We start from the raw sequence: 23,100 nt of genomic DNA, 5'->3' as shown, positions 1-23,100 counted from the left end.
CAAACAGCACCTAGAGATAGGAAGGTACTAGGAGGGGCAGGCCCCTGCGCCCCCTTGCGCCGGAGAAGTGAGCGAGAACAGCTTTGTGGCACCTGTCAGGCTAGCTGCACCTGACGCAGGGTTAAGGACTGGAGACTGGATACTTAGATTAGACATGTATATGTCCATGGAAGAGATCTCATTATCTAACCACCTTGCCACATTTATGACCACTTGGTTCTATTGGCTAGAGTTCAATGCGCCCACTACATTTGAAAATCTAATGGTATAAGGCCCCTCTCACCCTCAGGGTCCTTCTTTGTTTGACCTGTAATTATCTAGTTGGTTGCCTTTTCCTTTCCCATGTATCATCCCCCCCCCCCCTTCTGTCTGTGTTATGTTTTCTTTCCTCTTTTGTTTCATTGTTGAAAAATTCTTGGGTTTGCATATACTTGGTGTAATGAGTTTACCATTAGTGTCTTGATACCTGTATTTTTGTATTGGACATGTGTATCTTTAAATAAAAAATAAAATACATTAAATAAACATGCTATGAGGTGCAATGGCTAGCTTGTTGCCTTGAAGCACTGAGGTCTTGGGTTCGATTCCCAATGCCCTAACTTGGTGGAATTTGCATGTTCTCCTCATGTTTGTGTGGATTTCCCCCCACAATCGAAAAACATACTGGTAGGTGAATTGGTTTCTGGACAGGTGTCACAATCGCCGGCATTCTGTCCTGAGCGGCGGCATCGGTAGCACCGTCCTCCCTACGGCCTTAGCTTAATTTAGACTTGCTTGGCGTTTAAGGTGAACATTCATTAATCAATTCAGCCCTTAAAATGTGCAATGTTTTTACATGTTTAAGGGCAGAATTAAGTATGCCTTAGATGCAACAAAGAGGAAAGCAGAAGATATATCTCCTACTGTCCGTCAGCCGGCTCCCGCAGCAGCTATCTTTATAGTCTTTTATGGGGACAGTATCTAAAAAGCTCACTTTGTGGATCTTGCCTGCGTAGGTTGGTGCCATCTGCAGATGGCTTTAGCCCATTAGCTGCAATGGGGCTACAGGACATCCCTAAGTGCATTGCGGCTTTGGCTACGTTGCGCATGAGCACCTGGAAAGCCGCAAGGGGGTCCGTATGTAGAAGTATAGTGATGCGATCACTTTACATCTTCTTCCTGATCACCGGGATAGGAGCCTGTGTTTTCCGACTATTCATATTGATAAATATTAATAAAATGTTCTGGGACAGACCACATATTTTAACCTCTAGAGAATTATCATTATAAAAATGTTTAATAACAACTAGCCTGAGTCTGTGATATCTGTAAGATGAAAAATCAGTCGATCCAGAAAAATAACATTTATTGAACAATGGTGCAAAACATAGCTACTATACAATCAGAACAAATCATTGCCCTATGTTCCATGCACATATGCTTGTGAAACATGTTACATCGGTATGATGTCTTTCTGTCTTTTGTTTTGGTGGACACATTCCCCAGGGGAAATGTAATAAGGTCTGAGTTCTGTGTGCGGAACGAACTCGGACCTTCTCGCACATTTAAATGTCCGAGTTTGTCCCTCAACTCGGCAAATGTAATAGTTACACAGAAGCCTTCACAGATCAGTGAGTTCCATGAAGGCTTCTGTGTTTAAAAAAATAGTAAAATGTAAAAAAAAAAAAAAACCTGGGGTCCTCCCTAAAAGCACAACCAGCACCGGGCTATTCTGAGCCAGTCCTGGTTGTGAAAAAGACGTAGGGTTCCCCTGTATTTTCATCAAGCAGCACCAGGCTCAGAGAGCTGGTCCTGGTTCTGGAAATCCGGGGGCAAAATGAGTAGGGGTCCCTCGTATTTTCCACAACCAGCACCGGAATCTTTCTAGCAGGGGTATAATGCCACAGCCGGGAAACCCTTTCACCAGGTGCTAAAGCATTATCACCTGACCGCTAGTCAGCCCAGGCCAGGGATCCCTGGGGAAGTGGGGACCCCCCAATAAAGGGGTTCCCCCTTTCCAGGGCACCCCAGGCCTTCGCTCATAGCCCGGGGCTATCCCCGGCACCCATGTACGATGGGTGCCGGTTGATTGTGTAAAAAATAGATTGAATAATATTGTCTTTTACAGTAGAACTAGAGGTCCCGGCAAGCCTCCCCTGCATACTGGTACTTGGAGAACCACAAGTACCAGCATGTGGGGCATTAAGGGCCCGCTGGTACCTCTAGTTCACCTGCAAAATAAGTATTAAAATAAACACAGGACACACACACACTGTGAAAAATCAAGTTTATTACACACACACTGACACATACCTATAATTCCTATAGTCATTCACATCCTCTTCTCCATGTAGCATCCACGACACCTGTAAAAAAATCTATACTCACCTACCCCTTGGTTCTGGTCCTCTTAGGTCCATGTAGGCATTGACGTCTTCAGAGAAAAGCAAACTGCCATTACCCGGGGCCACGGACATAGTACCGTCCTCTAAGGACAGTACCTCATGAATGAGGCCTCCGCCTCTCTCTGCCAATGTGCGGTTCCCACCATTGACATCAATGATGGGAACAGCTATGTTACTAACGGTTACCCCTTCTAGGTTATTAAAGGCACCCCTCTAATGACTAATTAAGTAATTGGAAGTTTCCAGTTAGTTACTGCACTGGCTACACTGTGACTGGAGGTAACTTCCTATTGGAAGCGCCACCTGCCAGTCATGCACAGGACAGGTAGCCCCAAGGGGAGATGTCTCCTCCCCTTCTAGGACTGCCAGTCTGGGCTGCCATAAGCAGAGAGCGACTTCCAGTGGAAGCCGTTGCCCTGCCTTTTGGGAAGCCCTACAGGTCTTCTCGGGGCTGCATTGGTGTGCGGTCTAGTGTTATGCGCATGCGTGGCGATATCGCCGCTTATGCACATGCGCAAGTCCCGGTGCCTGACATTCATTGTGCAGGCGCTGGGACCATAAGCAGTGGCAGCCCCCCTCAGGTAAGAGGGCAGGAGCCGATGCTGGTAATTACTCACCTTCCGAAGTTGTGTCTCCAGCGTCGGGATCCGGTCTACTGGAGCAGCCGTGTAAGTATGTGTGTTAGTGTGAGTGTGTGTAAGTATGATTGTGTGACCTCTTGGTGTGTGCAACCCCCTTCCTCCCCCCCCCCGAATGCAGCAACAGGGAAATACATCTCCCAGCAGCCCCCTCCTCAGTGCAAAGATGGAGGGCAGAAGACTGGGCGCTGTGGAGACCACCAGACTGGTAAGCAGATATTTTTTGTTTTTCACGCCCGCGGGGTTTGGAATTGAATAACGTGGATATCGGAAGCTCTCCATAGGATTGCATGGTGCAAACGCTGCTGCGGCTTGGCGTACCCTGGAGCACACATGCACGTCAAGTCGCATGGCGTGATGCGTGCGCATGTTTGCCGCACAAGCGGCAAAAATACAAGAGGACACATCTGTACATGGAATGTTACACAAAGTGCAAAGTTACAACGCGCAAATGGACTTGTGTCCAATTCTACAGAGTATACTAAAACGGGTTCTTCACTCTCTGGCTAACAGATGTTACCTATCATCCAAAATAGTCACAACTAATATTTACACATTTGTGCCATGATATGTGTCATTTCTATATGTTATATATAATATATATGATGCAGGAGGCCACAAGTTAAACTTAATATAAACTTAACTTAATAGTTATTAATTACTATAAGGAATAAGTAGAGAACAAAATAGAATAAACCTGGGATTCTCTGCAGACATTGCTATGAATTATTCATCCTTTACCCCTCAGTCTTGTCATGTCATTTGTTCCAATTTATTTATTGATTTTTAAAATGTCTGTAGCTGCAAACAATGATTAAATTTGCTATTTCAGACATGATAAATCTAATTCCAGTTGTATCTTGTGTTATTGTAATCACTAGTCTATTTCATTACTAATACAACTGTGAGTTAACCGTTTTCTATTTATTTTAGTTCTCACTGCCATGTTGATCTGCAAATCTTTCTGTACATGTTTATGTATATTGTGATACTGACCAGGGGCGCCGAGAAGAGCGGAGGGGGGCAGGGACATTGAAACAAATTGTACATTGGGGGGGGCAACATAAAATAGTTTTAACGCCCCTGTGCTCCCCCTCATCCTCTCTTACCTGTTGAAGCGCGCAGGGACTGGAGCATGGGCCATGGAGGAGAAGGTGTAATGTGTGGCCTTTTAACTTAAAGACCACACATTACACCTCCTCCTCCGTACAGTGCAGGTGCCGTGCAGCCTATTGCTATAAAGCACAGCCCCTGACCGTCCATGGCTGCCTCGCCTTTCAAATATTTGGGGGGTCGAGCCCCCCCCCTTGCCCCCCCATTCTGATGCCCGTGGAAGAGGGAGCACTAATTACCTGGCTTGATGGAGGGGCCTGGGTCCACTGCCCGCCTCCTCCCCTTACCTGTCAGTGTCTCTTCAGCATCACAATATACAGTGCATCGCAATGGGCTGCGGTGGGACCATGGAGGCTGCTGCCACTGATCAGCAGCAACAGTCTCCTCTGGCTGTGTGGGGGGAGGTGGAGTGATCACATTCCCCCTCTTCCTCCTGGACACGGCACCCCCCTGAGGAGCAAATAAGGACAATTTTTTTTACTGAGTTCTGGCCACGCCTACTTACATTAGGCCACACCCCGTATTACCATGACCCGTCAAAGCTCACTACAGCCATGATGCTGACACCTTCAACACAATGCTCACACTGTAAGGCAACCTAACCTGCTTTTCACTTTTGTCATGAAATTGTTGGGCTCTCCTGACTGCCGCAAGTTCAATGTAAACTAAAATTTGTCTCTATTTATTCTAATACTAGTAATAGTGATGATAATAATAATGTGAGCCCAGAAAACAGGGCCAACATGCATCCATTTTTAGGAATGCTTCTTGCCGCTGCCCCCAGAAAGCCCAGCAGGATGTTCAATTATGCTGCATCTTACCTGGCAGTGTCGCTTCTGTGCAGATAAAATAAAAATCAGAGAATTTCTCTAAATCTGGCTCCAACTATAAACGTAGAGGTCAGTCATATAACAAGATGTGTACATATATCATTTTCTTCTGTGCATGCACAAGTTACTAGGAACTTCTCTTACGGCCCCATGGGCCTGATTCAGAGCCGCTCGTTTGCTCCGAGCGATGTTTGCCCAACTGCGCATGCGTACGGATCGTAATACGCATGCGCGAACCAGTCAGTGCGGCCGAAAATCGTTTGTTCGCAAAATAGCGAATGCCTGCTATTTTGAGTGACATGAGGAGGCGTATCTGGGTGGTAACAGGGGAAGGTGCTTGAAAACGGGGAGTGGAGATCCGAACGCAGGCGTGCCTAAAGGTCAAAACGGGCGTTTTAAGGGTGTGCATAATTAATACAGCAGTGTCATTGACCACGTCACTGGGTTATTTTATAGCCAGAACTGCTCGCAAGATTGTGGTAGCAAAAACCAACCACAAGAATAGCGAGCAGTTCATACGCTGGTCGATGTACTCGATTAATCTAATAAATAGCGGACATGACGTAGGATGCGAGCGGCCAGGGGGCGTATTTTTAAAAAAAACGACCGCAAGTTTTGTTCGCTCGTTCAGACATAGAGGCGTGAACAGACCGCAAAGAGCGAACGGTTCATTTGAATAGCCACCCCTATTTTCTGGACGAACGACCGCAAATAGCGTCCGGCTCTGAATCAGGCCCCATATCCATTACTGGGGTGCACATATCCATTAAGGATGTGACCACATTATATAAACCTAAAAACATAAAAACTCTACACTTAGCAAATGCACTGTTAACACTCCAAGCTGTCATTTTTATTACAAACAGGGAATGTTGGTTTTATATACAGGTTGAGTCTCCCATATCCAAATATTCCGAAATATGGAATATTCCGAAATACGGAATATTTTTAGCATGACTGAGAAAGTGAAACCTTTGTTTTCTGATGGTTTAATGTACACAAACTTTGTTTAAAGCACAAATTATTAAAAATAGTGTATAAAATAACCTTCAGGCTGTGTTTATAAGGTGTATATGAAACATAAATGAATTTCATGTAGTTACACACACTTTTTTTGATGCACAAAATTATTAAAAATATAGTATAAAATGACCTTCAGGCTATGTGTATAAGATGTATATAACACATAAATGCATTCTGTGTTTAGATTTGGGTCCCATTCCCAAGATATTTCATTATTTTATGCAAATATTCCAAAATACGGAATATTCCGTTATCCAAAATACCCCTGGTCCCAAGCATTTTGGATATGGGAGACTCAACCTGTACTGTATTGCGTCATACAGTATATTAAGCTGACCAACTCCCTACAAATTTATATATTGTTCGAGTGTGGGAAGCATACCCAAGTCTCCAGAGGAAACCCACACAAAGGAAAGTCATACAAACCACACACAGATAGCCGGGACCCAAACTCATGGTAACAAAACTATGTATATGTCCAGTAAATCCAATAAATGGAAGAGCCAGCCCTCAGGAGAAGATAGCAAAATAATTTAAGCTATGATAGAGTCCTTGTCATGGGCTACAGCCAATAGTTGAAACAACTTTACTAAAGATGTGTGGTTCGGTTTTCCCAGAAACCGAACACACCCAAACTTAGAGGTTCCAAGTCAAGCTGAGTCCCGGATCGGGTTTCCCGCCAAGCTGGGTTTTCAAAACGAGGCAAAATATAATCTTCCGGGCAACGGATCCTGCATGTTTTGACATGCATATAAACGTCCCTCCTTTGTGATCGGGTGCCATTTCACACAGGAGATCGAAGGGCGGGATGTGGTGCTGTGGGCTGCAGCACTTTGAGGCACTAAAAACGCCATTAGGACTGGAGCACGGTGTTAAAGCCAGTAAACGGCAATGTGTCATTGAAAAAGGTATTAGGAGCACTGTGTTTAACTTTGATTAAAAGAAACAAAGGCACCGTGTTGTGTGTTCAGACACTGTGCTAGAAAAATAATAGAAAACTGTTGTGTGTTCAGACACTGTGCTAAAAAAATAATAGAAAACTGTTGTGCGTTCAGACACTGTGTTAAAAAATAACAAAATTAAGGTGCCATTAGAAAGAAGCGCTGTGAGGCACTGTGTTGTGTGTTCAGACACTGTGTTGAAAAATAACAAAATTAAGGTGCCATTAGAAAGAAGCACTGTGAGGTACTGTGTTGTGTGTTCAGACACTGTGTTGAAAAATAACAAAATTAAGGTGCCATTAAAAAGAAGCACTGTGAGGCACTGTGTTGTGTGTTCAGGCACTGTGTTTGAAAATAACGAAATTAAGGTGCCATTAGAAAGAAGCGCTGTGAGGCACTGTGTTGTGTGTTCAGGCACTGTGTTAAAAAATAGCGAAATTAAGGTGCCATTAGAAAGAAGCGCTGTGAGGCACTGTGTTGTGTGTTCAGACACTGTGTTAAAAAATAACAAAATGAAGGTGCCAGTAGAAAGAAGCACTGTGAGGTACTGTGTTGTGTGTTCAGACATTGTGTTGAAAAATAACAAAATTAAGGTGCCATTAGAAAGAAGCACTGCGAGGCACTGTGTTGTGTGTTCAGGCACTGTGTTTGAAAATAACGAAATTAAGGTGCCATTAGAAAGAAGCGCTGTGAGGCACTGTGTTGTGTGTTCAGGCACTGTGTTAAGAAATAACGAAATTAAGGTGCCATTAGAAAGAAGCGCTGTGAGGCACTGTGTTGTGTGTTCAGACACTGTGTTAAAAAATAACAAAATTAAGGTGCCATTAGAAAGAAGCACTGTGAGGCACTGTGTTGTGTGTTCAGGCACTGTTAAAAAATAACGAAATTAAGGTGCCATTAGAAAGAAGCGCTGTGAGGCACTGTGTTGTGTGGTCAGGCACTGTGTTAAAAAATAACGAAATTAAGGTGCCATTAGAAAGAAGCGCTGTGAGGCACTGTGTTGTGTGGTCAGGCACTGTGTTAAAAAATAACAAAATTAAGGTGCCATTGGAAAGAAGCGCTGTGAGGCACTGTGTTGTGTGTTCAGGCACTGTTAAAAAATAACAAAATTAAGGTGCCATTAGAAAGAAGCGCTGTGAGGTACTGTGTTGTGTGTTCAGACACTGTGTTGAAAAATAACAAAATTAAGGTGCCATTAGAAAGAAGCACTGTGAGGCACTGTGTTGTGTGTTCAGGCACTGTGTTTGAAAATAACGAAATTAAGGTGCCATTAGAAAGAAGCGCTGTGAGGCACTGTGTTGTGTGTTCAGGCACTGTGTTTGAAAATAATGAAATTAAGGTGCCATTAGAAAGAAGCGCTGTGAGGCACTGTGTTGTGTGTTCAGGCACTGTGTTAAAAAATAACGAAATTAAGGTGCCATTAGAAAGAAGCGCTGTGAGGCACTGTGTTGTGTGTTCAGACACTGTTAAAAAATAACAAAATTAAGGTGCCATTAGAAAGAAGCACTGTGAGGCACTGTGTTGTGTGTTCAGGCACTGTGTTAAAAAATAACAAAATTAAGGTGCCATTAGAAAGAAGCGCTGTGAGGCACTGTGTTGTGTGGTCAGGCACTGTGTTAAAAAATAACAAAATTAAGGTGCCATTGGAAAGAAGCGCTGTGAGGCACTGTGTTGTGTGTTCAGGCACTGTGTTAAAAAATAACAAAATTAAGGTGCCATTAGAAAGAAGCGCTGTGAGGTACTGTGTTGTGTGGTCAGGCACTGTGTTAAAAAATAACAAAATTAAGGTGCCATTGGAAAGAAGCACTGTGAGGCACTGTGTTGTGTGTTCAGGCACTGTTAAAAAATAACAAAATTAAGGTGCCATTAGAAAGAAGCGCTGTGAGGCACTGTGTTGTGTGTTCAGGCACTGTTAAAAAATAACAAAATTAAGGTGCCATTAGAAAGCACTGTGAGGCACTGTGTTGTGTGTTCAGACACTGTGTTAAAAAATAACGAAATTAAGGTGCCATTAGAAAGAAGCGCTGTGAGGCACTGTGTTAAAAAATAACGAAATTAAGGTGCCATTAGAAAGAAGCGCTATAAGGCACTGTGTTGTGTGTTCAGACACTGTGTTAAAAAATAACAAAATTAAGGTGCCATTAGAAAGAAGCGCTGTGTGGCACTGTGTTGTGTGTTCAGACACTGTGTTAAAAAATAACAAAATTAAGGTGCCATTAGAAAGAAGCACTGTGAGGCACTGTGTTGTGTGTTCAGGCACTGTGTTAAAAAATAATGAAATTAGGGTGCCATTAGAAAGAAGCGCTGTGAGGCACTGTGTTGTGTGTTCAGGCACTGTGTTGAAAAATAACAAAATTAGGGTGCCATTAGAAAGAAGCGCTGTGAGGCACTGTGTTGTGTGTTCATACACTGTGTTAAAAAATAATGAAATTAAGGTGCCATTAGAAAGAAGCTCTGTGAGGCACTGTGTTGTGTGTTCAGACACTGTGTTAAAAAATAACAAAATTAGGGTGCCATTGGGAAGAAGCGCTGTGAGGCACTGTGTTGTGTGTTCAGGCACTGTTAAAAAATAACAAAATTAAGGTGCCATTAGAAAGAAGCACTGTGAGGCACTGTGTTGTGTGTTCAGACACTGTGTTAAAAAATAACAAAATTAAGGTGCCATTAGAAAGAAGCGCTGTGAGGCACTGTGTTGTGTGTTCAGACACTGTGTTAAAAAATAACAAAATTAAGGTGCCATTAGAAAGAAGCACTGTGAGGCCCTGTGTTGTGTGTTCAGGCACTGTGTTAAAAAATAACAAAATTAGGGTGCCATTAGAAGGAAGCTCTGTGAGGCACTGTGTTGTGTGTTCAGGCACTGTGTTTGAAAATAACGAAATTAAGGTGCCATTAGAAAGAAGCGCTGTGAGGCACTGTGTTGTGTGTTCAGGCACTGTGTTTGAAAATAATGAAATTAAGGTGCCATTAGAAAGAAGCGCTGTGAGGCACTGTGTTGTGTGTTCAGGCACTGTGTTAAAAAATAACGAAATTAAGGTGCCATTAGAAAGAAGCTCTGTGAGGCACTGTGTTGTGTGTTCAGACACTGTGTTAAAAAATAACAAAATTAAGGTGCCATTAGAAAGAAGCGCTGTGAGGCACTGTGTTGTGTGGTCAGGCACTGTGTTAAAAAATAACGAAATTAAGGTGCCATTAGAAAGAAGCGCTGTGAGGCACTGTGTTGTGTGGTCAGGCACTGTGTTAAAAAATAACGAAATTAAGGTGCCATTAGACAGAAGCGCTGTGAGGCACTGTGTTGTGTGGTCAGGCACTGTGTTAAAAAATAATGAAATTAAGGTGCCATTAGACAGAAGCGCTGTGAGGCACTGTGTTGTGTGTTCAGGCACTGTGTTAAAAAATAACAAAATTAAGGTGCCATTGGAAAGAAGCGCTGTGAGGCACTGTGTTGTGTGTTCAGGCACTGTTAAAAAATAACAAAATTAAGGTGCCATTAGAAAGAAGCACTGTGAGGCACTGTGTTGTGTGTTCAGGCACTGTGTTAAAAAATAACAAAATTAAGGTGCCATTAGAAAGAAGCGCTGTGAGGCACTGTGTTGTGTGGTCAGGCACTGTGTTAAAAAATAACAAAATTAAGGTGCCATTGGAAAGAAGCGCTGTGAGGCACTGTGTTGTGTGTTCAGGCACTGTGTTAAAAAATAACAAAATTAAGGTGCCATTAGAAAGAAGCGCTGTGAGGCACTGTGTTGTGTGGTCAGGCACTGTGTTAAAAAATAACAAAATTAAGGTGCCATTGGAAAGAAGCACTGTGAGGCACTGTGTTGTGTGTTCAGGCACTGTTAAAAAATAACAAAATTAAGGTGCCATTAGAAAGAAGCGCTGTGAGGCACTGTGTTGTGTGTTCAGGCACTGTTAAAAAATAACAAAATTAAGGTGCCATTAGAAAGAAGCACTGTGAGGCACTGTGTTGTGTGTTCAGACACTGTGTTAAAAAATAACGAAATTAAGGTGCCATTAGAAAGAAGCGCTGTGAGGCACTGTGTTAAAAAATAACGAAATTAAGGTGCCATTAGAAAGAAGCGCTATAAGGCACTGTGTTGTGTGTTCAGACACTGTGTTAAAAAATAACAAAATTAAGGTGCCATTAGAAAGAAGCGCTGGGAGGCACTGTGTTGTGTGTTCAGACACTGTGTTAAAAAATAACAAAATTAAGGTGCCATTAGAAAGAAGCGCTGTGTGGCACTGTGTTGTGTGTTCAGACACTGTGTTAAAAAATAACAAAATTAAGGTGCCATTAGAAAGAAGCACTGTGAGGCACTGTGTTGTGTGTTCAGGCACTGTGTTAAAAAATAATGAAATTAGGGTGCCATTAGAAAGAAGCGCTGTGAGGCACTGTGTTGTGTGTTCAGGCACTGTGTTGAAAAATAACAAAATTAGGGTGCCATTAGAAAGAAGCGCTGTGAGGCACTGTGTTGTGTGTTCATACACTGTGTTAAAAAATAATGAAATTAAGGTGCCATTAGAAAGAAGCTCTGTGAGGCACTGTGTTGTGTGTTCAGACACTGTGTTAAAAAATAACAAAATTAGGGTGCCATTGGGAAGAAGCGCTGTGAGGCACTGTGTTGTGTGTTCAGGCACTGTTAAAAAATAACAAAATTAAGGTGCCATTAGAAAGAAGCACTGTGAGGCACTGTGTTGTGTGTTCAGACACTGTGTTAAAAAATAACGAAATTAAGGTGCCATTAGAAAGAAGCGCTGTGAGGCACTGTGTTGTGTGTTCAGACACTGTGTTAAAAAATAACAAAATTAAGGTGCCATTAGAAAGAAGCACTGTGAGGCCCTGTGTTGTGTGTTCAGGCACTGTGTTAAAAAATAACAAAATTAGGGTGCCATTAGAAGGAAGCTCTGTGAGGCACTGTGTTGTGTGTTCAGGCACTGTGTTAAAAAATAACAAAATTAGGGTACCATTAGAAAGAAGCGCTGTGAGGCACTGTGTTGTGTGCTCAGGCACTGTTAAAAATTAATGAAATTAGGGTGCCATTAGAAAGAAGCGCTGTGAGGCACTGTGTTGTGTATTCATACACTGTGTTAAAAAATAATGAAATTAAGGTGCCATTAGAAAGAAGCGTTGTGAGGCACTGTGTTGTGTGTTCAGGCACTGATTCACAAAAGAGGGGTGGTGTGTCACTACTGTCACTTGAACCAGTAAATTAGGTATAAATAAAATAGAATGTACAAATGGACTTCCACAGCTGTAACCAGAAGGTGTTTGCCAGGAATTCCAAAAACTGATGTGCACAAAAACAGAAAAAGAGTTACAAGCCCTGAAATCTATATTATAGACTTCAGCGATTGTATCCCTTTTAGACTTCTGGGGGATACTTAATATTGTGGGTATCCCCTGAAAACAGGGGGATTTCAGATAATATATACAGCAGATATTAAATGACTAGCGTTTCCCCGCAGCTTCACTCGCATGGTTGTCTGTTATTGCTCAGCGGAACTAATTTTACAAAGACAGTAGTGGTATCTAATATTGTGATGTATATATTATATTATAGACATGAATCACAAAATGTCTTTGTAAACAAAATGTAGCAGTTTTTCCTTCAGGGATTAACACAAAAAGATGCTTGGGGCTACTAACTCGTGAGCAAGTCACTTAACCTACAGTAACACTGAAAGGTTGCAAGTAACATGAGCAGTGACTCTATGATATGTAGTATTTGTCTTGGTGTGCCATCTACTGGATTAATATGTATACTGCAAGATAAGCTGCCTGATTAGTGCTTAATATATATTTGGATTTTTCTGCGAAACAGATCTTGAGATATATATTTATCTCATATATATTTATGTATTTATATATGCATACATATATAACTGTTTGCATTCTTGGTGTGCAATATATGTATATATATATATATAATTTATATACATATAGTCCTTTTTGAACTTGAGAAGCCTGTGCAAACTCTGACAAAATATTTTTTTTGTCTCCATAGTTCATAAACAGTCATTGTTTGTCCCCAAAAAATATACTTATACTCATTTAGTCATGTTTGGCTTGAGGACCTGCACACTACACTCACTGAGTATCACACATTTGGTTTTTCCTTTATTGCTCCTCTCCCTGATGTCACATTGAGATATTACATACCTTCATTTCTTTTTAGGTGACTAAAGTATACAATTCATCCTGTGATGCTGGAATAAACACACAAACAAAAATTCTGAAAAAAATTGTCTCCATAGTTCATACACAGTCCCAAGGAGCACATTTCTCAATAAAAATTCTATGTACAGACACAACCATTACAACTTTATTATAAGTATAGATAAATGGGTCCCTAAATCTGATACCCGAAGCATCAATAGAATGGAGGATTATTTTAATGACAATTTACAAATTAGCATGGCACACAGTCCCTTTGAATACTAGGGAGAAAAAAGACAAATTGGAGACCCTTGTACAAAACTAGCTTTGCTTTACTTAAGCTGCCTACTCTCCTTTGTGTATTTGGAAAGAGTGTTTAGCACAGCTGGGAACTTTTGAGCTATCAGCATAGGAGGTTACTTCCTCAAAATGTGGAAAAACTGATTTTCATAAAAATGAACTACAAATTCTATAAGGAAGACCTTTGTCATCTATTACAACTAAGCACAGAGACTTCTGTAACGGGGGATTCCAGTGGGGATGAACTAATATTGTGTGATGATGATAAAACTGATGAGGGTGAGGATGATAATGACATCTTACAATTGTAGAGATGATTGACAGTACTGATAGCCACCTTAAGCCCATTGGTAGCTTGTTTTGTGAGGGCCCAAACAAACCAAGCACTTCAGCCACAAAAGTGACAGTCCCTGTCGCTGAAGTGCTTTGTTTGTTCAACTGTGCATGTCTTTTTTAACATACAACATATAGGGTAGGTAGGAGGGCACAAGGACAATTTGATCATGCACCACTTTTCTTTTCATTGTACTTTACTAGGCTGTACTTTACTTCTGGCTTGCAAGGCCCATTTCTTTTCTTCATAGTTGTAACTGCTTCTCTGTCCGTTTAATCATTAATCAATCAAATCAATTGATTATATGCTTTACTTGGCTTTCACACTACATGTTTCCCAGGCCCATGTCTGTTTTACTTATTTTATAGTTATAACTGCTTCTCTGTTTGTATAATCATCAATCAATCAATCAATCAATCAATCAATGGCATGCATTTCCTGGCTTCTACATTACATGTTTTACAGGTCATGTCTCTGTTTTACTATTCTTTATAGTTATAACTGCTTCTCTGCTTGTATATTCATTAATCCACAGGTTCTCAAACTCGGTCCTCAGGATCCCAAACAGTGCATGTTTTCCATGTCTTCTCAAAGAGCCAAAGGTGAATTAATTAGCTCCATCTGTGGATCTTTTAAAATGTGTCAGTGAGTAATGACTGCACATGTGCAGCTGCTAGGTGACCTGGAAAATGTTAACTGTGTGAGGTTCTGAGGACCAAGTTTGAGAACCACTGCATTAATCTATCAAATCAATCAATGGCATGCTTTACCTGACTTACACACTACATGTTTGCCAGGTTCATGTTTGTTTTTCTTTTCCTTATAGTTGTAACTGCTTTTCTGTTTGTATAATTATGCAATCAATCAACCAATCAATGCTTTAACTGGCTTCCACTACATAAATGGTATTAAATACTCTACCTCCATTTCCCTGTACTGGGGCCTCTGATCTAGTTCTTGATTAATGAAAACATTTTATAGCATCATATATTTCCAACATGTGCTATATTCTTTTAAATTGCCATGTGTTTGTGCCGCTGCTCTGTTGCTTAGTTTAGCCAGTAGCTTGCTGTAGCCTTTGGCCAATATTGGCTAAAAATATATTGTGAGCTGTGAGTTGGTCAAAATTGGCTGGAAATAATGTTATTGAGGTTAATAATACTGTAAGAACAAAAAAAGGGCCCAAATTTCATAATTTTAGTTGCTTTGATCAATTTAAAAAAAAAAATCCAGATCCAAAACAAAAACACTTGAGGGTGGCTTTGGTAAAACCAAAACACGATGATGGATTAGAACCAAAGCCAAAACATTTGGGTCCACCCACATCTCTAAACTTTAGTATAGTACTTAAGGCATATATATATATATATATATATATATATATATATATAAATATATATATATATATATATATATATATACATACATACACACACATGCACTGTAGATGTACTTTTGAACACGTTTTCTAAGTAAATAATAGTAAGTGGTTTAAATTTCCAATGTATTAATATATAATGTATTATCTCAAAGCCTACAGTACTTATAAACCATATTACTGTTTGTTTTTTTTTATATAATATATGTCAGGATTTGGAGGGTCTTTTCGTTGCTGGCTCTCGAACATGTGATGTATAACTAAGAGTCCACGGATTCATTAAGTTGGTGACGGTCACTTGAGAGACTGCCCCAGAGTCTTGGTGATGGGGTACTAAAGGAGCTTAAGCTGAAAGGGGTAGTTACTGGGCCTGAGTGGAATGTGTGGTGTGAAGACCCACTGCTTCTTGGCACAACCTATTAGTGCACTGCCGCCTATGACATGGATATTTAATCGTAGCACTTGCAGTTGGATTCCGTTGCAGGGTTGTGGGTGTGGATAGACTTCAGTAACATAATATGTGCTCATCTCTTCATCATCAGTTGTCAGGAGACATTCCTAGAGGGGTGAGAGTTATGAAATTCCACCGGGTAGCTGATATAGTCTTCATCATTCATTGCACCGCCCAATAACTTGTGTGTCCTCTGCTTGTTGGGGAAATAGCTTAACAGGTGCTACCGCTGTCATTCCTTGGTATTAAAACCTGTATAATATTAATGGAACTGTTACAGCAAGATGAAGGTGTTAAACTATAATTTCATGCATATCTCAAATGTGTGACCAATGTTATTAATATTATTTTCATATATTTAGATTAAATTAAGCCTATCTTAGATAGTAAGATGTCATATCAGCAAAGTAACCGCAAAACAACCAAAGTGTTGAACCTAGGCTTCAATCGTGGGGTTCAGATTGTTCCCAGCATTACTGACATAAAATGTTACCGTTTGTTGCCAGAAGTTAACTTTCCAGGTATTTCAAAGTGGTTTAAGCATTTTTGTACATATATACAGTATCTATGTTTATATATGAGAGATTGGTATCAGGCATTGAACTATAGGGATTGAACTATAGGGATTGCTGCTATGTTTTCATCATATCCAATCCAAATAGCATCTACTCACAGAAGAGCAAGGATTTCCTTTGGCTCTCTCTAGAGGTTTTGAGATTTGTATATTTTATTGTGTAACATGGTGCTTTGTCCAGCAGCATCACAGGGAGGGGGAGATGTGTCAGACTTTCTGAAGAGAACAAGTGGAGAAGTTGCCTATGGCATCCAATTAGCTTCAAACTGTCATTTTATAGACTGTACTAGATAAATGATAGTCACAAGCTGATTGGGTGCAATGGGCAACCTTCACTTTTTCACTTTACAAGGTTTTGATAAATCTCCCCCAAAGTGTTGGTGAATGTAAAGGCTTGCTGATCTTGACACCATCTGCTTTTGGGTAACACTTGAAGGACCCGGCCTCTCTGTTATGATAGGTTATGAAAAGGACTTTGTGTGATTGGTTACATTTTTTAAATACCTCTCTCAAATAAATGAGGCAGTTCAATTAGCTGTGCACATCAATACTTAATGCAGTACCCCAACATTGCAGATTTTCCTGAGCACCTCTATATGGCCACTAGGTACTAGAAAAATGGTCAGAACACTGGCAAAATGTGGTCATTGAATATTCGCAAAAAACAATATGGGCACTAACATTTTTTTGCTGGCTCAAACCCCCAGGAATACACCCCTGACAGGTCTAGGGATGTTTTGGCACTATGGCAGGAGGACCTCACACTGTGTCTCCCTGCTATAGTGTCACTAGGCCTGGCTGCTAATGTCTAGTGCTGGTCTGGGAAATACATGGGGGAAGACACCCACTTTCTTTGTCCCTCCAATTATTTCACTAACAGCCTAGACTGTCAGAGCTAGTGCTAGTTTAAATTGAGGCATACCTACCTACTCTTCTGAAATGTCCGGAGACTCATGATTTTTTGGGGAGTCCCCCGGAAAAGTAAGTGAATGTCCTGCATGCTGTCCACTTCTTAGTGAAGGTGGCAGGATTTTGAGATAATACCGGAAATTGTGGGTTTGTAGGGAGGGGGCGGGGCCAATACGGCACAATTCTAGAAGTATTGCGTCATTTAACCCTGCCCCCTCCCCATGGATCCGTGATCAAGCAATTTGCTGTGACGGGGTGGGAGCTACTGTATGACATGAAGAGACCAGTCCCACCCCCAGAGGGGTCATTAGTATCTCCTCTCTGGGCTTCTCCTGAAGGAAAAATGAAAAGCCGGCAAAAATGAATTGAGTGGAGGATACACGTTTTAATTTTAATATTTATTTAACAGAATTAACACAGGTCAGAATGTTGCCGGCACAATGCACATCACTGGCTGCTCTGTGACTCCGCTATTAGATCTGGCGATAGTAGCCTCCAAATCACTGGATGTAATAGCTGGCGATTTGCAGCAACTTCAAAGTTACCACAGTTTTGCTATTACATATTTTCACAAAGGTGTTTTAAAACAAGTTTAATTTCATTTCTATTGTTATGGAGGAGCAAAGTTCTTACCAGTGACGGATTTTACCTAAGGGCTGCAGCCCCCCCCCCCCCCCCCCCGCCCCCAGTAAAATCCACTACTTCAGTAAGCCAGTTGCAGTCCATGACTGCACTGACTGCATTGTGATTGGAGGTGGCTTCCTATTGGAAGTGCCACCTGCCAGTCATGCAAAGGACAGGCCCTATGGTAAGAAGGTAGGAGCCGCAGCTGGTTCTTACTGTATCCTGTACATAAAAAAACTACTCTCTGTCTTCTATGTAAAATGACATCTTAGGGCCTAATTCAGAGGTTTATACTATTCTGATGTTTATGGAGTCGAGCGATTATCAGTAAATTGTGCATGCTGATACAGTGCCGTAACAGGGCTTTAGTTCGCCCTGTGCAGCCCCCACCCCCTTGGTGCATGATGTCACGCATAGGGGGCTGGACCAGCCAGCACATGGAAGCACGGAGTGTCTACTGCAGATTGACCGCAGGTTGATTCCATATGTGGCCAGAGTATATTCCAATCCACCTGCCCTGGAGGGTTCTGATGGACGGTCTTTTCTATTACCCGCTGCCCTGATTTCACTACTGCCAGCCTTGCATGGGATCTATGCTGCAGTGACTAAATACCAGGTACCGTTTCCAATTAGGGTCTGAGTTCAGGTGGGATCTGTGGTCACTCAGCACAGCATTGACTAATGTTGATGTGATGGCAAAAGGGTTAGAACTGATTTTCCAACAGGTGGGTAAGCTGGACCAATTTTTTTGTCAATCATCGGATATCCTGATTTTATATTACTACTTATCCCCAGCAGCAAGTACAATCAAAGAAATGTAAATAGTACAGTACTGTGGGGTAATCATTGAGAACTGCTGAATAACCTGTATTGGATATCAGCCACTGGATACTTTGTAGCAACTTTTTACAGTATCTAACTGTGGCAGATTGTATCACTGGATAAACATAAAGTAACCATTACATCAGGAGGTAAAGATCTCTCATTCAGCTGATATGAAATTGAATATTGACTGACAAATAACTGGTCAAATAACTTATCTGGCACAGATTTTATATGTACATGTTTATTTATTCTTTATTTTTATCCTTTTTATATATTTTCAATTGTATTATTGATGTGGGAATAAATTTGTTTTATTTTAAAGATACCAGACTCCATTTTTTAATTACGTGCCAATACGTGCCAGCATATGTAGGTCAGCGCACAATGGGCTTGATTCAGAGATGTACGCTAATCCGATGGTTAGCAAACCTTTCTGATGTTTAGGGTCTACACAGACGCAAGTGCGAAACAGGTCCTGCGATCTCGCTTGCAGCCCCCCCTAGTTGCAGCATGATAGACATGCTGCAGCATTTGGGGAGTGGAGCAGGGGCATGGCTGACCACTGTTCTTGTAAGAGGCGTTTCACTGCTGTTTTTTTGGGAGGGACAAGGTCAGGGTCTGTGTCGGTGGACACAGATTTCCTGGCCTTGCAAGTGACCAGGCATTGGGCAGGCTGAGGTAAGCTTCAGCTTATGCAGCCTGGCCAACAGAGCAACCATCGGTCATGATGTTTGTGCTGGTGATCCGAGGCAGTGTCTATGGACGCTGAACTCAGGGCCTGATTCAGAGCCGCTCGTAAGCGGCCGCTCGTTCGCACAACTGTGCATGCGTATGGGTCGTAATGCGCATGCGCAAACCAGTCATTGTGGTCGGAAATCGAGCGCTCGCAAAATAGCGAGGGACTGCTAATTTGATTGACAGAATGTACCATTTGTGGGTGGTAACAGGGAAAGGTGCTTGAAAACGGGGGAGTGGAGATCCGAATGCAGGCGTGCCTAACAGTCAAAAGGGCGTTTAATGGGAGTGCATAATTAGTAAAGGAGCGTCATCAACCACGTCACTTGGTTGTCTTTTAGCCTGAACTGCTCGCAGTGATAGCGGTAAGAAAAACCTACCACAAGTACTGTACTGCGAGCAGTTCAGATGCCTTTCGATGTACCTGATTAATCAAAGAAATACCGGAGATGATGTGTGATGCGAACGGCAAAGGGGCGTCTTTACAAAATAGCAAGCGCATTTTTCGTTCGCTCAGACATAGAGGCGTCAACAAACCGCAATGAGCGAGCGCTCAATTTAAATAGCCGGCCCCTTTTTAGGAACGACCGTCCGCAAATAGCGTCCGGCTCTGAATCAGGCCCTCAGATCGCAAATGCAGCAAGAAAGCATCTATGTCATATAGGCACCTCCTGCTCCATTTACATTGTGTTGGACGGTATTACACAGCCGCTTCTGTGCTTCCATCTCTGAGCCAGGCCCGATCTCTCTTCTGATTGCTTTGTACCGTTGAGGACTGCGGTACCTCTTTGTTGTTGCTGCAGACCTGCCTTTGTGTCTAACACGTGGATAAGGATATACAGGTATTTGGATATATTTGTATTATTTGATTAGCGCCATTGGATCTATTCTCTTGTCTTTATTTTACACAGATGTTTTGATTTGCAGGTGGGCGTCTCTATACATCTCCCGGTAGCTGCGATATTGGCATAGTTTTTCATAGCAGGTGTGTACAAATGTACAGCTGCGATGGCATTAGTGTGCGTCTCTCTATCAGGCCATTAGTCCTCATTTTGTCTTTTCAACCTAGATTTGCGCACGTTACTCAAGTACAACCAACCAGTGATCCCCACAGAGCTTGCTGGTCAGTTTGGCTCTACTGGCTGCTTCCAGAATTTCTAGACACTTAGGTGTATATTTACTAAAGTGAGAGTAACTGTAGGTAAGTGATGAGGTTGTCATTCTAATGCAGTGTTTCCTGGATTCCAAGGGGTAAATTAACTAAAGTGATAGTTTTTAGAAATGGAGATGTTGCCCATAGCAACCAATCAGATTCTAGTTATTATCTTCTAGAAGGTGCTAGTTAAATGTTAAGCAGAATCTGATTGGTTGCTATGGGCAACATCTCCATTTTTAAAAACTCTTACTTTAGTAAATATACCCCTTACTCACATTCTACACACTGCCCATAAAATGTGCTTTCATGTCATATTCTTTTGTATCTCCTAACATCAGTCATCTCTTCTCTCTACCTCAGTCACATTGCCATACATGAAAATACATTACTAAGCAGTTACACATTTAAGGTTATATAAAGGGCAATGAAAAATTCTTCCTGACATAATGGGCACTACACTGCTTCCCCATAGTGCTGGGTGCTCTCTACGTCTTCTACATTCTGCAGCTGTTTTGTTCTTAGTTGATAAACTACAAATAAGCTGTACACAATCACCTTGATTTGATGGCTATTCCCTGCATTGATTCCCATTCCTGATGCATCTCTTCTGCCGACTCCATCGTGCTGTTAAAAGGAAGTAAAATCTTTATATAATACTGCAATAAAAGCCCCAATGCGGAGTTATTGTAAAAAGAAAAAGTGACCTTAACAGCATGTACCAAAATACAATGGCTGCAAGTATTCACCACCTTCAGCATCATTCCACTTTTTGTGGTACCTATTCATTATACAGACCGCTAGATAAAAACACAGACATTTCAGTTCTAAGATACAGTTGTAACTCAATAATACTCAATGAAAGGCCACCAAAATAATACATGTATTGATGGGGCATAATTATTGAAATAATTTATTATAGGGGCAGTAATGGTAACAAAAAATAATAATAATAATTTATGCAAACCATTAATATTTTAATGTTAATTGGGGCCATGTTAATTAATGATAGATGCACCAATCATATTACAAACTTGTTCCGGCAGTTCGTCTATCATTAATTGACACAGCCCTAGCCTGTTCAACACAGGGCTGAATCCCCATAGGGGAATCGGGCTCACAAAAAAATGTGGCCTCCTCCCCAGGAAACAAAAGTAGCCCCATGCTGAGAGCCCTGGCCAGTGAGCGTTGGGGTAACTATTGCTCAATGTACAAAAATAGTATTTTAGTATGTTTCACTACTAGTGCTTGGGGCACAAGTGGGTGGATAGAAATTGTAGGAATGTTAAATTAGATTGCAGATATCTATCTGTAGCTCAATATTACTTGTTAGTAATGTATTTCTATATCTCTGTTATCTGCATTAAAAAAACAAGTCTCTCAGTAACTTTGCTCATTGTAGTGTTAGATTTATTGTAAATGTAGCTACATGTATTTCCCATGATCATCTTGAAACTATTTTTATAACTGGAACCATTCTCTGAGAGGATTTGCCTAATCCTCTATTTCCAATATATTTAAGTTTTTAGTTCCTGCACGTCATGAAGAGCTGATAGGGGAGATGATTTAGAGGACTACGAAGAATCTTCGGGAGTATTGTTTCTGTAGGCTTAGATTTCAGCAGTGCCAAGTAATCAGTGATTGCATGTCAAGCTTAAAGCTTTATAGAGATAACTGCTTAACACATCCAGATAACCCCAACCAGTCCCTGCACTGAGCAGATGGTGAACATGGTCCTTTGTGGTCTCCTTGGTACCTGTGAACAATGAGGCTCATTGGTAATGATAATAATGATAACATGAAGCCTGTATGCAGATGATGAATGAAGTACAAGGCACTGGTGTAAATAATCAGATATAGTGGTTCTTTTACGTCAATCATCTTTGTTACAGTGTTCAAAAACTGTCATATAGGCTACTTAGTTCTTTCACTAGTAGGGTCTTATTTATAGAAGAAGGAAATCAGATAAAGGGAGCAAACCATGTAATGATTCAAAGGAGCTAATGCACGATCAGCCATAACATTGAAATCACCTGCCTAATATTATGTAGGCCCCCTCCTGCCACCAAAACCAGGGCCGTAACCAGGGCTGCCATCAGAAATTGTGGGGCCCGGTACAGACAAAATAGACAGCCACCCCCCCCCTGGTGGGATGGGAAAGCAGATGTAGGAGGAGCAGTGGATAATTTGGGTGAAGCTACAGTGGGAGTTGGGCATCAACCAGATAAAAAATATAAAAAACAGGGCAGGGAAGGCAAGGCTTGACCAAGGGGGATGCAGACTAAGAGGAAGTGTAGGGCAGGGAGGGCTTGACCTATTGGGGGTACAAGGATGGCTAGACATGGTGGGAGGGGTGGTACAGGGTAGGGAAGGCTGGACCTTGATTGGGGGGACACATGGTAGGGAAGGCTGGACCTGGGCTGGGGGCATAGGGCTGGGAAGGCTGGACTGGGGGTGGACACAGGGCAGGGTCAGGAACTATGCCATAATCTATGTACCTGGTGCAGGAGCAGAGCTAGATGTTTGTTATAGGCAGGGGCGCTGAGAGGGGGGGGGGGGCAGGTACAGATTACCCGTGCTGAGCTGCAGTTGGAGACTGCTCGTGGCTGCTGAGCAGCAGCCACAGCAGTCTCCTATGCCTGTGCGGGGGAGCGATCACACTGATCGTGCCCCCCCAGGCTTTGCGCCGGGCTGCGGGGGCTCAGACCCCAGGGCGCAGCGCGGCTTCGCAGCGCTG

The 23,100-nt window shown here is 41.9% G+C and overlaps 1 long non-coding RNA gene across 1 annotated transcript in view; it reads right to left on the bottom strand.

Moving 5' to 3' along the window:
- Window positions 1–15,229: 15,229 nt before the first annotated feature.
- LOC148501319 (uncharacterized) overlaps window positions 15,230–23,100 on the bottom strand; it is a 32,585-nt gene continuing 24,714 nt past the window's right edge. Inside the window, exons 2-3 of the long non-coding RNA XR_015870055.1 lie at window positions 20,922–20,990; window positions 15,230–15,795 (exon numbers count right to left, since the gene is read on the bottom strand). This is a non-coding gene — a long non-coding RNA (uncharacterized LOC148501319). The remainder of the gene's footprint in view (window positions 15,796–20,921; window positions 20,991–23,100) is intronic.

This window comes from Taudactylus pleione, unplaced genomic scaffold (genome assembly GCF_031769625.1).
Source record: "Taudactylus pleione unplaced genomic scaffold, aTauple2 ptg000520l, whole genome shotgun sequence".
Lineage (NCBI taxonomy): Eukaryota > Metazoa > Chordata > Amphibia > Anura > Myobatrachidae > Taudactylus > Taudactylus pleione.
Note: the sequence above shows the minus strand (reverse complement) of the source record. Positions and strands in the feature narration are given on the sequence as shown.